Genomic DNA, 11,649 nt, shown 5'->3' on the forward strand with positions numbered 1-11,649 from the left:
AAGCAAAGTATTACTGTGTTTAATATGTCATCTCTTATGAATAGTATTATGCATTATTAACACTATGGTGTATGTTATATACTGCCATATATAATGTGTATATATATGTGTGTGTATAATATATATATAAAATATATAATGTATATATATATAATATATATATAATGTGTGTATATATAATGTGTATAATGTGTATATATATGTGTATATAATATATATATGTTATATATATATTATATATAATGTGTATATATATAACGTGTATAATGTGTGTGTAATATATATATATTATATATACATAATGTGTGTATATATAATGTGTATGTGTATATATGTGTGTATAATATATATATTATATATTATATATAACATGTATATATATGTATTATATATATTATATATATGACATATATATAATGTGTGTATATATAATGTGTATATATGTGTATAATGTGTATATATGTGTATACATGTTATATATATGTTATATATAATATGTATATATATAATGTGTATAATGTGTGTATAATATATATATTATATATACATAATGTGTGTATATATAATTTGTATGTGTATATATATGTATACATATACATACACACATATATATACATATATACATATACGTATATGTATACATATATATTATATATATAATGTGTGTATATATGTGTATATTATATATATTATATATATTACATATATATAATGTGTGTATATAATGTGTATAATGTGTATATTTGTGTATAATATATATACTATATATATAAAGTGTATATATATATTGTGTATAATGTGTATAGTGTGTGTATATATATGTAATGCTAAAATATAATAATGTAAGTCAAGGTTCAAGCACATCAATAAAAATGATCTGATCCGAGAATGGGGACATGCCTCTTCTAATTCATTTATATTATCAAAAAGTATCTACTGAGTGCCCAATCTGAGCACCTAACACAGTGTGGGGAAGGTATGAGGACAACTCTGCAGAATCACGGCAAAATCGATAACCAAATGATGAACAGGCGTTAGAGAGGCGGAAGGGGCCGGGGAGACGGAGAGGGGGCGGAAGGGCAGATTTCAGCACATTTCAGTAAAAAGAAAGGTATGCAGTACTGTGGGGACTTTGAGGGCCAGGTGAGTGGCATCGGTAAATAACACTAGGAAGGAAGCAGGGGGAATACCCGAAAAGGCCTTATAATCTATGTTGGGACATCAGCCGAAGCTGTGGAAGGCTTTTAGGCCGGGATAAACACAACCACACAACGGTCACTGTCTACAGTACCAAAAGTGGAAGGGAAAGAGCAAGGCTGGAACAGGAAAACCAGTCAGAAAGCCACTGCCATCATTCAAACAAGATCAGATCAGGATGGTACCTGTCGCCTAGAGAAGTGGAGAGATACAAAATGATTTAAGGGACTGGAAACAAGGAGGGCTCACTGGATCTGAATGTAGAGGAAGAGGTAGATATCCAAGTAACCCCTAGGTTTCAGCCCTGCCACAGCTAGGGACAGATGCGGTGCGAAGGAAGTGAGTTCAGGGCAGCAGAGAGGTAAGATTCCATGTTGGCCATTAACTCCAAGCTCTGCTGAGGTGGTCGGTGGGGTGACGAGGGAAAGATTTCTGCCACAGGTTTCCTGACTTGACCTCCATGTGTTTGGTGGTGTCATTCATTGAAACAGAGAGTTTAGTCTTGATGGTGTTGGGTTGAGGCACCTATGGGATACTCAAGCGGACACGTCCAGAGGGAAGTTGGATATACAAATCTGAAGCCAAAAAAGAGATCTGGGCTGGAAAGAGTTGGAATCAAAGATGCGTGTGTTGAACCAAAGACATGCCAAGGCTCCAACAGACATCAATATCTAAGGATTCAGAAAGGAGGTGGAGACATTGACAGTAACTCACTTGATTATACAGTACTTGAGTTACTAGAATGTAACTCATTAGAGGTAACTCACTAGAGCGGGAAGACAATTTTTTGAGAAAGAATGACTACCCCTTTCTGATAGAAAAAAAAAAGGCAAGTCGAAAGAGTGATAATGCTTACCTGTACAAAATGAACAAGATGGAAACCACTGCCATCATTCAAACTTGCCAGATTTGGAAGAAGGGAAAACTCTGAAGGTGAGTTCTGAAATCTGGGGAATTAGCTAAACAGATGCATGAGGAACTAACCAAGCGGGTAGAAACAGCCATAGTTAAGCTTCTACCCACGAAGTCTGATCCCCACCTTAACCTAAGCTGAGCGTTTTAACCTGCAACAATTGACTGAGGGCACAGAAGTCAAAAGGGATGTGAAGTCACTAAAATGACCCAACTGTTACCCCTTTTCTACCTAAGGAGGAAGACTGAGGCACCAACATGGGGAAATTCCACAGGAAATGTATGGTTGGAGGAGAGGCTCCTGAATGAGAAAGCTTTGGGAAAAAAAGAAAAGGCTGAACACAAGCCACCAGATTTCTTCAATAGCACTGGAAAAGTGTCAGAAACAGCTAGAATCAAATATTAAGAAAAGTTGACTTCAGTGCTAGAAATTAGTAACATCCTCTTGTTTATTTTTTTATATCTTTCATTTTATCCTGTTAGCAATTAACAATAAAGCCCTTAGATTTAAAAGAAACATGGGACAAACACCATATGATTCCACTCTTAAATGGAATCTTAAGAAGAAGAAGGAGAAGGAGAAGAAGAAACACACAAAAAGCAGAATCAGACCTATAACTACAGAGAACAAACTGATGGTGGGCAGAGGGAAGGGGATGGAGGGATGGATAAAGGGGGTGAAGGGGAGAGGGAGGCATAGGGCTCCAGTTACGGAATGAGTAAGTCATGGGAACGAAAGCAGAGCATAAGGAATGTAGTCAATGATACTATAACAGCAATTTACTGGGGCTCATGGTAGCTGTGCTCGCGGTGAGCGCAGAGCATATGCATAAACTTGTCAAATCACCAAGTTGTGCACCTGAAACTAATGTAAACATTGTGTGTCAATGCTACTCAAATTAAAATTAAGAAAAAAGGAAAATGGTGGGCTTGTGTTAGGAGACAGCAAGGAAACGGAAAATGGTGAGCTGGAGTTCCATCCATGACCCGTGTGTAAGAGGATCCCAAGAATAGGCAACGTGGATGCAGGAGAAGGGTGGACCCCACCACGCTCCGAGCCCTGAGAAGGAGTCAGAAGACAAGCGCTGAGCCAGCCCCACAAGAGACCCTCGGAGGATGGCCAGCAGGTAAATCACACGGGTGTTGCTCACAGGAAGAAAGAACTAGCAGGAGGAAGCAAGAGACTCCAGCAAGAACCTTTGAGGCCAAGGTCTTCTAAGAACTTAAAACAGGTCATATCTGTGAGTATATCCTAAAAGCTGCTGGCGGGGGTGGGGGGGGGTGGTTTAAAAGCTTAACCAACTGAGCCACCCAGGCGCCCCTCATTTGGTCAGTTTCTCGGGCTCTCGTCCAAATGTCTCGGTCAAAACTTGATGGAATTCTTTCTACAGGAGGTCTTGGTTTAATTCAGTGTTCTACTAAAAACCACAAAGATCTGAGAGAAGAATGAATTAGTGCACAGAATGTATCTGGCTCCCGAGAAACACAATTACTTGCCCGACTCTTCCTTAGCTGATTGCAGCAACGTGCGTTCCACGTCTAGTTCACTTCTGAGCCTACAGGTTTGACAATAAAAAGAGAGTAAAATATCAGAACTCCGTTTGCACCGTTCTTCCTTTGTCTATTTTATGCCACAGGTCTTTTTTTAAAAAAAATTGACAAATACCAAGTGATCTCAGTTTCTATCCAAAAAGGTGATTTTGAACATCGACATAAGGTGAGAGCCTACAGCCGTCAAATTCAATACACAAAAGGGTACTTTCTTACCAAGATTGCACAAGCCACTAGCTGAAGAAGCTGGAAAATAAATAAATGATCTCCCATAGGGTTTATGGATATTATTTTGTTACTTGAATTTCTACGAAGCAGGGAAGCAAAGAAACCAGCGTTTACACTCTGAGACGAACCAGAGACGAGGGCCAGTGGAAGCACGTCACTGCTGTTGGAAGGCACACCGCATGTCCCCTGTGCATTTCGATTTCCTCCCACAGATACAATTCACAAATCCCAGTACATTTATGCTAAAAGTAAAATGCAAGAAATTTTCGGAGCGCCTAGGTGGCTCAGTCAGTTAAGCGTCCAACTCTCGCTTGTGGCTCAGGTCACAATCTTACAGTCTGTGGGATCAAGCCCCACATTGGGCTCTGTGCTGAGCCTGAAGCCTGCTTGGGATTCTCTGTCTCCCTCTCTCTCTATATCACTCCCCCTCCCGGACTCTCTCCTTCTCTCTCAAAACAAATAAATAAACTTAAAAAACATTTTAAAAGAAGGAAATGAAAACAGTTGTAATTTCTTTGTATCCTCCCCCTGGTTCCAAAGGAAAAAACAAAACCAAAAACACGAACACAATAATTAAACTAAATCAACTGTATTATCTCTGATTTGGAGGGAAAAAGATGGGGGCGCTAATATGTACAGAAAACCCCTGCGATTTGGTTACCAACATCACTACCACAAATGAGTCGATGCTGCCTGCCTACAAGAGGCCTAATGGTTAAATATTTTCACATATGTTAGCTCACTGCATCAGAAATTAAAAGAAATAGAAAGGTATTATGACCCCCAATGTTAAGAGATTGAAATTAAGTGAATTACTAATAATCTTAACAGTCTTTTCAGCATGTAGATCCAGAGCATTTAGTTTCTAGAAATGTTTAATGTATTACAGTTTCAAGTGTGATGTTCTGTCCCATTGATTTTTCTTCTTCTGAGACTTTAATTATGTCCAATGGATCTTCTTTTCTGTCTTCCACTTCAACCACTTTTTCTCTGACTTTCTTTTCTGATCTCATTTTCATTCTCTTGCTTGTTCTCCCGCTTTTCTCTAACGCTCTTTATTGTAGTGTCACTCAAGACTATTCCTGCTGGGGGGCGCCTGGGTGGCGCAGTCGGTTAAGCGTCCGACTTCAGCCAGGTCACGATCTCGCGGTCCGTGAGTTCGAGCCCCGCGTCAGGCTCTGGGCTGATGGCTCAGAGCCTGGAGCCTGTTTCCGATTCTGTGTCTCCCTCTCTCTCTGCCCCTCCCCCGTTAATGCTCTGTCTCTCTCTGTCCCAAAAATAAATAAAAAACGTTGAAAAAAAAAATTTAAAAAAAAAGACTATTCCTGCTGGGAGCATCATAATTTAGTGTGGATCTATGACATAATCTTGACCTTTCCAACTAGCCGTTCCTCAGTGGCCAAACCTTGATTCACATCTTCCTTTTTCTTGCCATTCATTGCTGTGCTTATTGTTTACATTACTGACTCCAGATCGTTTTCATATCCAGAAACGCTCTTCAGGGAATATTTAAGTGAGGAGCATTGTGGCAGTTTCCTTCTCCGACTTTTTGTTGTCGTCGGCTGGCCGAGATTTTCATCAACTAAATTGCTTGGGCCCCCATTTTCTGTTCTCTCTTGGAGCCATTTGTACAGACAGAGATCACTTGCACCTCTGCGCCGTGGCGGGCAGGGCTAGTGGTTCAGGGAGTGTGTGAGGTACGGGTTTCTAAACCCCCCTCCTCTGCTTCTTTTTCTCTTCAATGCACAGCTTTAAAGGACGCCGATCACTTCCTTTTAAACCTGTTCCCACCATATCATCATTTCAGAATTGGCTCTTTGCTTCCACCCGCACTCCAAAGTCCTCTCCTTCTAAGTCAGTGCTCTGAGAGACCGACCAGGAACCTCTGTTATTATCTGTATTATTTAGGGAAGCTGCTCTCTCTCCCTCCCTCCTTCTCTCTCTTCCTCTCCCTCTATCTCTCCCTTCTCCCCCTCCCTTTCTTCCCCCACCCCTCTATCCTTGTCTCTCTCTCCCTTTCCCTCTGCCTCCCTCCATTTCTCTCCTCACCCCTCTCTCTTTCTCTCTCTCCCTCCCTTTCAAGCCTCACCCCTCTGCCAGCAGAAGAAGAGATACAATAAAGATTAGAGTAGAAATAAACAATATAGAATAAAAAAAAAACCCCAGTAGAACAGATCAATGAAACTAAGAGGTGGTTTTTTTGAAAAAATAAACAAAATTGATAACCCACTAGACTTCTCAAAAAGAAGAGATGGGGGATAAATAGATAAAATCATGAATGAAATTGGACTTACCACAACCAACCCTTCCAAAATACAAACAATTATCAGAGAATACTATGAAAAATTCTATGCCAGCAAACTGGACAACCTAGAAGAACTGGACAAACTCCTAGACACCCACACACTGCCAAAACTCAAGTGGGAAGAAATAGAAAATTTGGACAGACCCACAACTAGTGAAGAAATTGAATCAATTATCAAAAATCTCCCAACAAATAAGAGTCCTGGGCCAGATGGCTTCCCAGGGAATTCTACCAGACATTTAAAGCAGAGTTAATACCTATCTTTCTCAAGCTGTCCCAAAAAAATAGAAACGGAAGGAAAGCTTCTACACTCATTCTATGAAGCCAGCATTCCCTTGGTTCCCAAACCAGACAGAGACCCCACAAAAAAGGAGAAGTACAGGCCAATTTCCCTGATGAACAGGGATGCAAAAATGCAGCCCCTCCTGGGCTGCAGGGCTGGTACAATATTTGCAAACCATTGTGATACATCACATTAATAAAATAAAAAATAAATAAAATAAAATAAAATAAAATAAATAAAATAAATAAATAAAAAGAAAGGATAAGAACCATATGATCGTGTCAATAGATGTAGAAAAAGTATTTGACAAAATACAGCAACTTTTCTTCACAAAAAACCCTCAAGAAAGTTGGGACAGAAGGAACATACTTAAACATCATAAAAGCCATATATGAAAAACCCACAGCTAACATAATCCTCAGTGAAAACTGAGAGCTTTCCCCCTGAGATCAGGAACATGACAGGGATGTCCACTCTCACCACTGTTATTTAACATAGTGTTGGAAGTCCTAGCCTCAGCAATCATACAACAAAATGAAATAAAAGGCATCAAAACTGGCAAAGACGAAGTCAAACTTTCACTTTTCATAGACGACGTGATACTCTACATGGAAAACCCAAAAGACTCCACAAAAAAGCTGCTAGAACTGATGCGTGAATTCAGCAGAGTCGCAGGGCACAAAACCAATGTACAGAAATCAGTTGGCATTCCTATACACCAATAATGAAGCAAGAGAAAGAGAAATCGAGAAATCTATCCCATTTGCAATTGTACCGAGAACCATAAAATACCTAGGAATAAACCTAACCAAAGAGGTAAAAGATATGTGTGCTGAAAACTATAGAAAACTTATGAAGTAAATTGAAGAAGACACAAATAAATGGAAAAACATTCCATGCTCATGCACTGGAAGAATGGATATTGTTAAAATGTCAATACTACCCAAAGCAATCTACACATTCAATGCAACCCCAATCAAAATTGCACTGGCATTCTTCTCAGAGCTAGAACAAGCAATCCTAAAATTTGTATGGAACCACAAAAGACCCTGAATAGCCAAAGTGATGTTGAAAAAAAAAAAAACCAAAGCGGGAGGCATCACAATCCCAGACTTTAGCCTCTACTACAAAGCTGTAACCATCAAGATTGTATGGTATTCGCACAAAAACAGACACACAGACCAGTGGAATAGAAAAGAGAACCCAGAATATACCCACAAACGCATGGCCAACTAATCTTTGACAAAGCAGGAAAGAGTATCCAATGGAAAAAAGACAGTCTCTTTAGCAAATGGTGCTGGGAGAACTGGACAGCAACACGCAGAAGAATGAAACTAGACCACTTTCTTACACCATTCACAAAAATAAATTCAAAATGGATGAAAGACTTAAATGTGAGACAAGAAACCATCAAAACCCTAAAGGAGAAAATAGGCAACAGCCTCTTTGACCTCAGCCGCAGCAATTTCCCGCTCGACACATCTCCAAAGGCAAGGGAATTAAAAGCAAAAATGAACTATTGGGACCTCATCAAGATAAAAAGCTTCTGCACTGCAAAGGAAACCATCAACAAAACTAAAAGGCAACCGACGGAATGGGAAAAGATATTCGCAAATGACGTATCGGATAAAGGGTTACTCTCCAAAATCTATAAAGAACTTACCACACTCCACACCCAAAAAACAAAACAAATAATCCAGGCAAGAAATGGGCAAAAGACATGAATAGACACTTCTCCAAAGAAGACATCCAGATGGCCAACCCACACATGAAAAGATGCTCAACATCACTCATCATCAGGGAAATACAAATCAAAGCCACGACGAGATATCACCTCACACCAGTCAGAGTGGCTAAAATGAACAAATCAGGAGACTCTAGATGCTGGCGAGGATGTGGAGAGACGGAAACCCTCTTGCACTGTTGGTGGGAATGCAAACTGGTGCAGCCTCTCTGGAAAACAGTGTGGAGGCTCCTCAAAAAATTAAAACTAGAACTACCCTACAACCCAGCAACAGTGCTACTAGGAATTTACCTAAGCAATACAGGAGTGCTGACTCATAGGGGCACATATACCCCAATATTTATAGCAGCACTTTCAACAATAGCCAGATTATGGAAAGAGCCCAAATGTCCATCAATGGATGAATGGATAAAGAAGATATGGTTTATATACACAATGGAATACTACTTGGCAATAAGGAAGAACGAAATCCTGCCATGTGCAGCAATGTGGATGGAACTGGAGGGTATTATGCTGAGTGAAATAAGTCAGGCAGAGAAAGACAGATACCACATGTTTTCACTCATATGTGGAATTTGAGAAATGTAATAGAAGACCATGGGGGAGGGGAAGGGGGGAAAACAATAGTTTCAAACAGAGAGGGAGGGAGGTAAACCATCAGAGACTCTTAAATCCAGAGAACAAACTGAGGGTTGATGGGAGAGTGGGGGAAGGGAAAACGGGTGATGGGCATTGAGGAGGGCACCTGTTGGGATGAGCACTGGGTATTGTATGGAAGCCATGAACCACGGGAATCTACCCCCAAAACCAAGAGCACACTTTACGCACCGTATGTCAGCCAATTTGACAATAAATTATATTTTTAAAAATTGTATTTTAAATTATATTTAAAAAAGACCTAAGTCAATGGAATGGCCTCCCAGGATCACAGCTTGGAAGGCGCAATGTGGTAAAGGTGATGATACCCTCCCAGGCCATCTACCAATCAATTCAATCCCTACCAAAGTCCCAAAGGCCATTTCAGCAGAAATGAAAAGGACGTATCTTTGATACAAAGTCTGCAAAAGGGGGCGCCTTCGTGGCTCAGTCATTTCAGTGTCCAACTTCTGCTCAGCTCAATATCTCGTGGTTCATGAGTTCAAGCACCACATCCGGTGCATTGCTATCAGCACAGAGCCTGCTTCAGATCCTCTGTCCTCCTCTCTCTGCCCCTCCCACTTGCTCTCTCAAAAACAAATCAACATTGAAAAAAAAAAAACCTCACTCCCCTCTCTCTCCTCCTTCCTCCCACCCCTTTTCTTTTTCTCCCCATCCCTCTGTCCTTCTCTCTCCCTTTCCCTCTCTCTCCCTCCCACTCTCTCTTCACCTCTCTCCTTCTCTCTCTCACCGGTCTTAGAACATGTTATGTTTTCTACCAGTTCCATTGTTCTCCCTTCCCCCACTGCCCTTTCTGTCGCGAAGGTTTGTAGAAAGACCGTGGATAACGATTCACTGCCATTCGATGTGCATTTTTCCATTTTCAGGTATCCTGAAGTCTGGATGCTTTTTGTCTTCTAGTTATACTGAAGGCACCGTTTCATTTTTTGGTTTTTGTTTCCTGTTTTGTTTTCTTGAGTGTGCTGGCTTTGCTTCAGTCTTTTTTTTTTTAACCCTCTACAAAACATACGCCCTATCCAATTGTTATTTCATCTGGAAGACTATACAGAAAGGTCAAAAGATTTTTTTAAGTTAAAAGAAAATAATAAGCCCATTCATGAAAGGTGCCTTGACTTTGCAGCCGGGTCACCTACCAGTAGGTCCCCAGGAGACCACCACGGAAGACGAGATTCCCTCGGAAACCATCCCAAACCACCCTCCCCCATACAAACGCCGGGTTTGGTTGAATTTCCCAGTCACAGATGTGATGGCTGGGGAAAGGGGCCAGATGACAGGCACACTGTTAGCGAAGGCAACACATCTCACCCAACAACGCAGGAAAAATGTAAAGACACGCTTGTCACGTGGTTTTAATACATTGTACGATAGTATAATCCCAACGTAAATCAAATCAGACTGTCAACCCTCACTTGTCATTATGCTCCAGGGCAGCCTTGGTGGCCGTCACAATCGCCCTCAGCTCCTCCCTGGCCTGGTTGACATCTGCTGTCTTCACGGACCTCTTCTCCAGCCCCTTGGCATTAGCCAGCAGAGTCTAGGAGGACAAGGCCATAACGGATGAGACACACACAGGAAGGAATATTACAATGTATTCAAGATATTTTGAGTCAAAACAGAAATTCTACGTAAAATAGGTAAATAGGAAAATATGCGAGAAGGGATAACTCGTCATGTAAAGATCTGGACAAAATATTGTTTTAAAATTTATGAAGGCTTTATTTTACAAAGACATTTAAAAAGTGGTGGGGTTTCACCGCAGGATGTGGAGACACAAAGATCCCTGCCTCTTTAGGTGATGGGCTGCCACATTTCCAGAAACAGAAAGAAAGAGCTGATGCCCTGTTGGCCAGGGAACTTTTCATGCTGGTGTTTGATTGAAATTAGCGCACATACGTTCATCTGGACTCAACGTGAAAAACCCAAGGAACAGGGTAGGCCGCCAACCGGACCCTTTGCTTGTTCCTCTCAAACAAAAGCTTACTTTTCTGGGGCGCCTGGGCGGCTCAGCGAGTTAAGCATCTGACTCTTGGTTTTAGCTCAAGTCACGATCTCACAGTTCGTGAGAGGGAGCCCCGCGTCGGGCTCCGTGCCCTGACAGTGCAGATCCTACTTGGGATTCTCTCTCCCCCTCTCTCGGCCGCTTCCCCACTCATGCCGCTCGCTCGCTCTCTCTCAAAATAAATAAACTTTAAAAAAAAGGCTGTCTCTCCCTCTTCCTCTGCTCCTAAGATGAGGTAAGATAAAGTAAAATAAGACAAAATAAAATTAGAATAAAATAATAAAATAATTACAGATGAAAAGAAAAGATGTAAGGAGTAAATCAGAACTGACCTCCCTGTAAGGCTGTGATGTTTTTCAAATACAAGGCAACTGTACTTCCCAATTTATAAGACAGAATTCTTAAACTTTATTGAATTCGAAAAGTCAAAAGTAGTTTTAGTAATGCCACATTCTCTCAGTTTTTGTGAATGAGGGAGTTGATCTCGCAGTCTATTTTCCTTACTAGAACATCCACAGGTGCGACCTCGGCCTGGAGGGGACACCTGGGGGCTGTCAGCAGTTAGGCGAGGACACCATGCACTTGTACGTGCTGCATTATAGCTGTCACAATACACTTTTTTTTTTTTTAAGTTCATTTATTTCTTTTAAGGGAGAGAGAATCCCAAGCAGTCTCCGTGTGTCAGCACGAACCCCGAGATCATGACCCGAGACGAGACGAAGAGTCGGACGCTTAACCGACTGAGCCACCCAGGGGCCCCCACTGCAACGCGC

This window comes from Panthera uncia (assembly GCF_023721935.1).
Source record: "Panthera uncia isolate 11264 chromosome B2 unlocalized genomic scaffold, Puncia_PCG_1.0 HiC_scaffold_24, whole genome shotgun sequence".
Taxonomy (NCBI): Eukaryota; Metazoa; Chordata; class Mammalia; order Carnivora; family Felidae; genus Panthera; species Panthera uncia.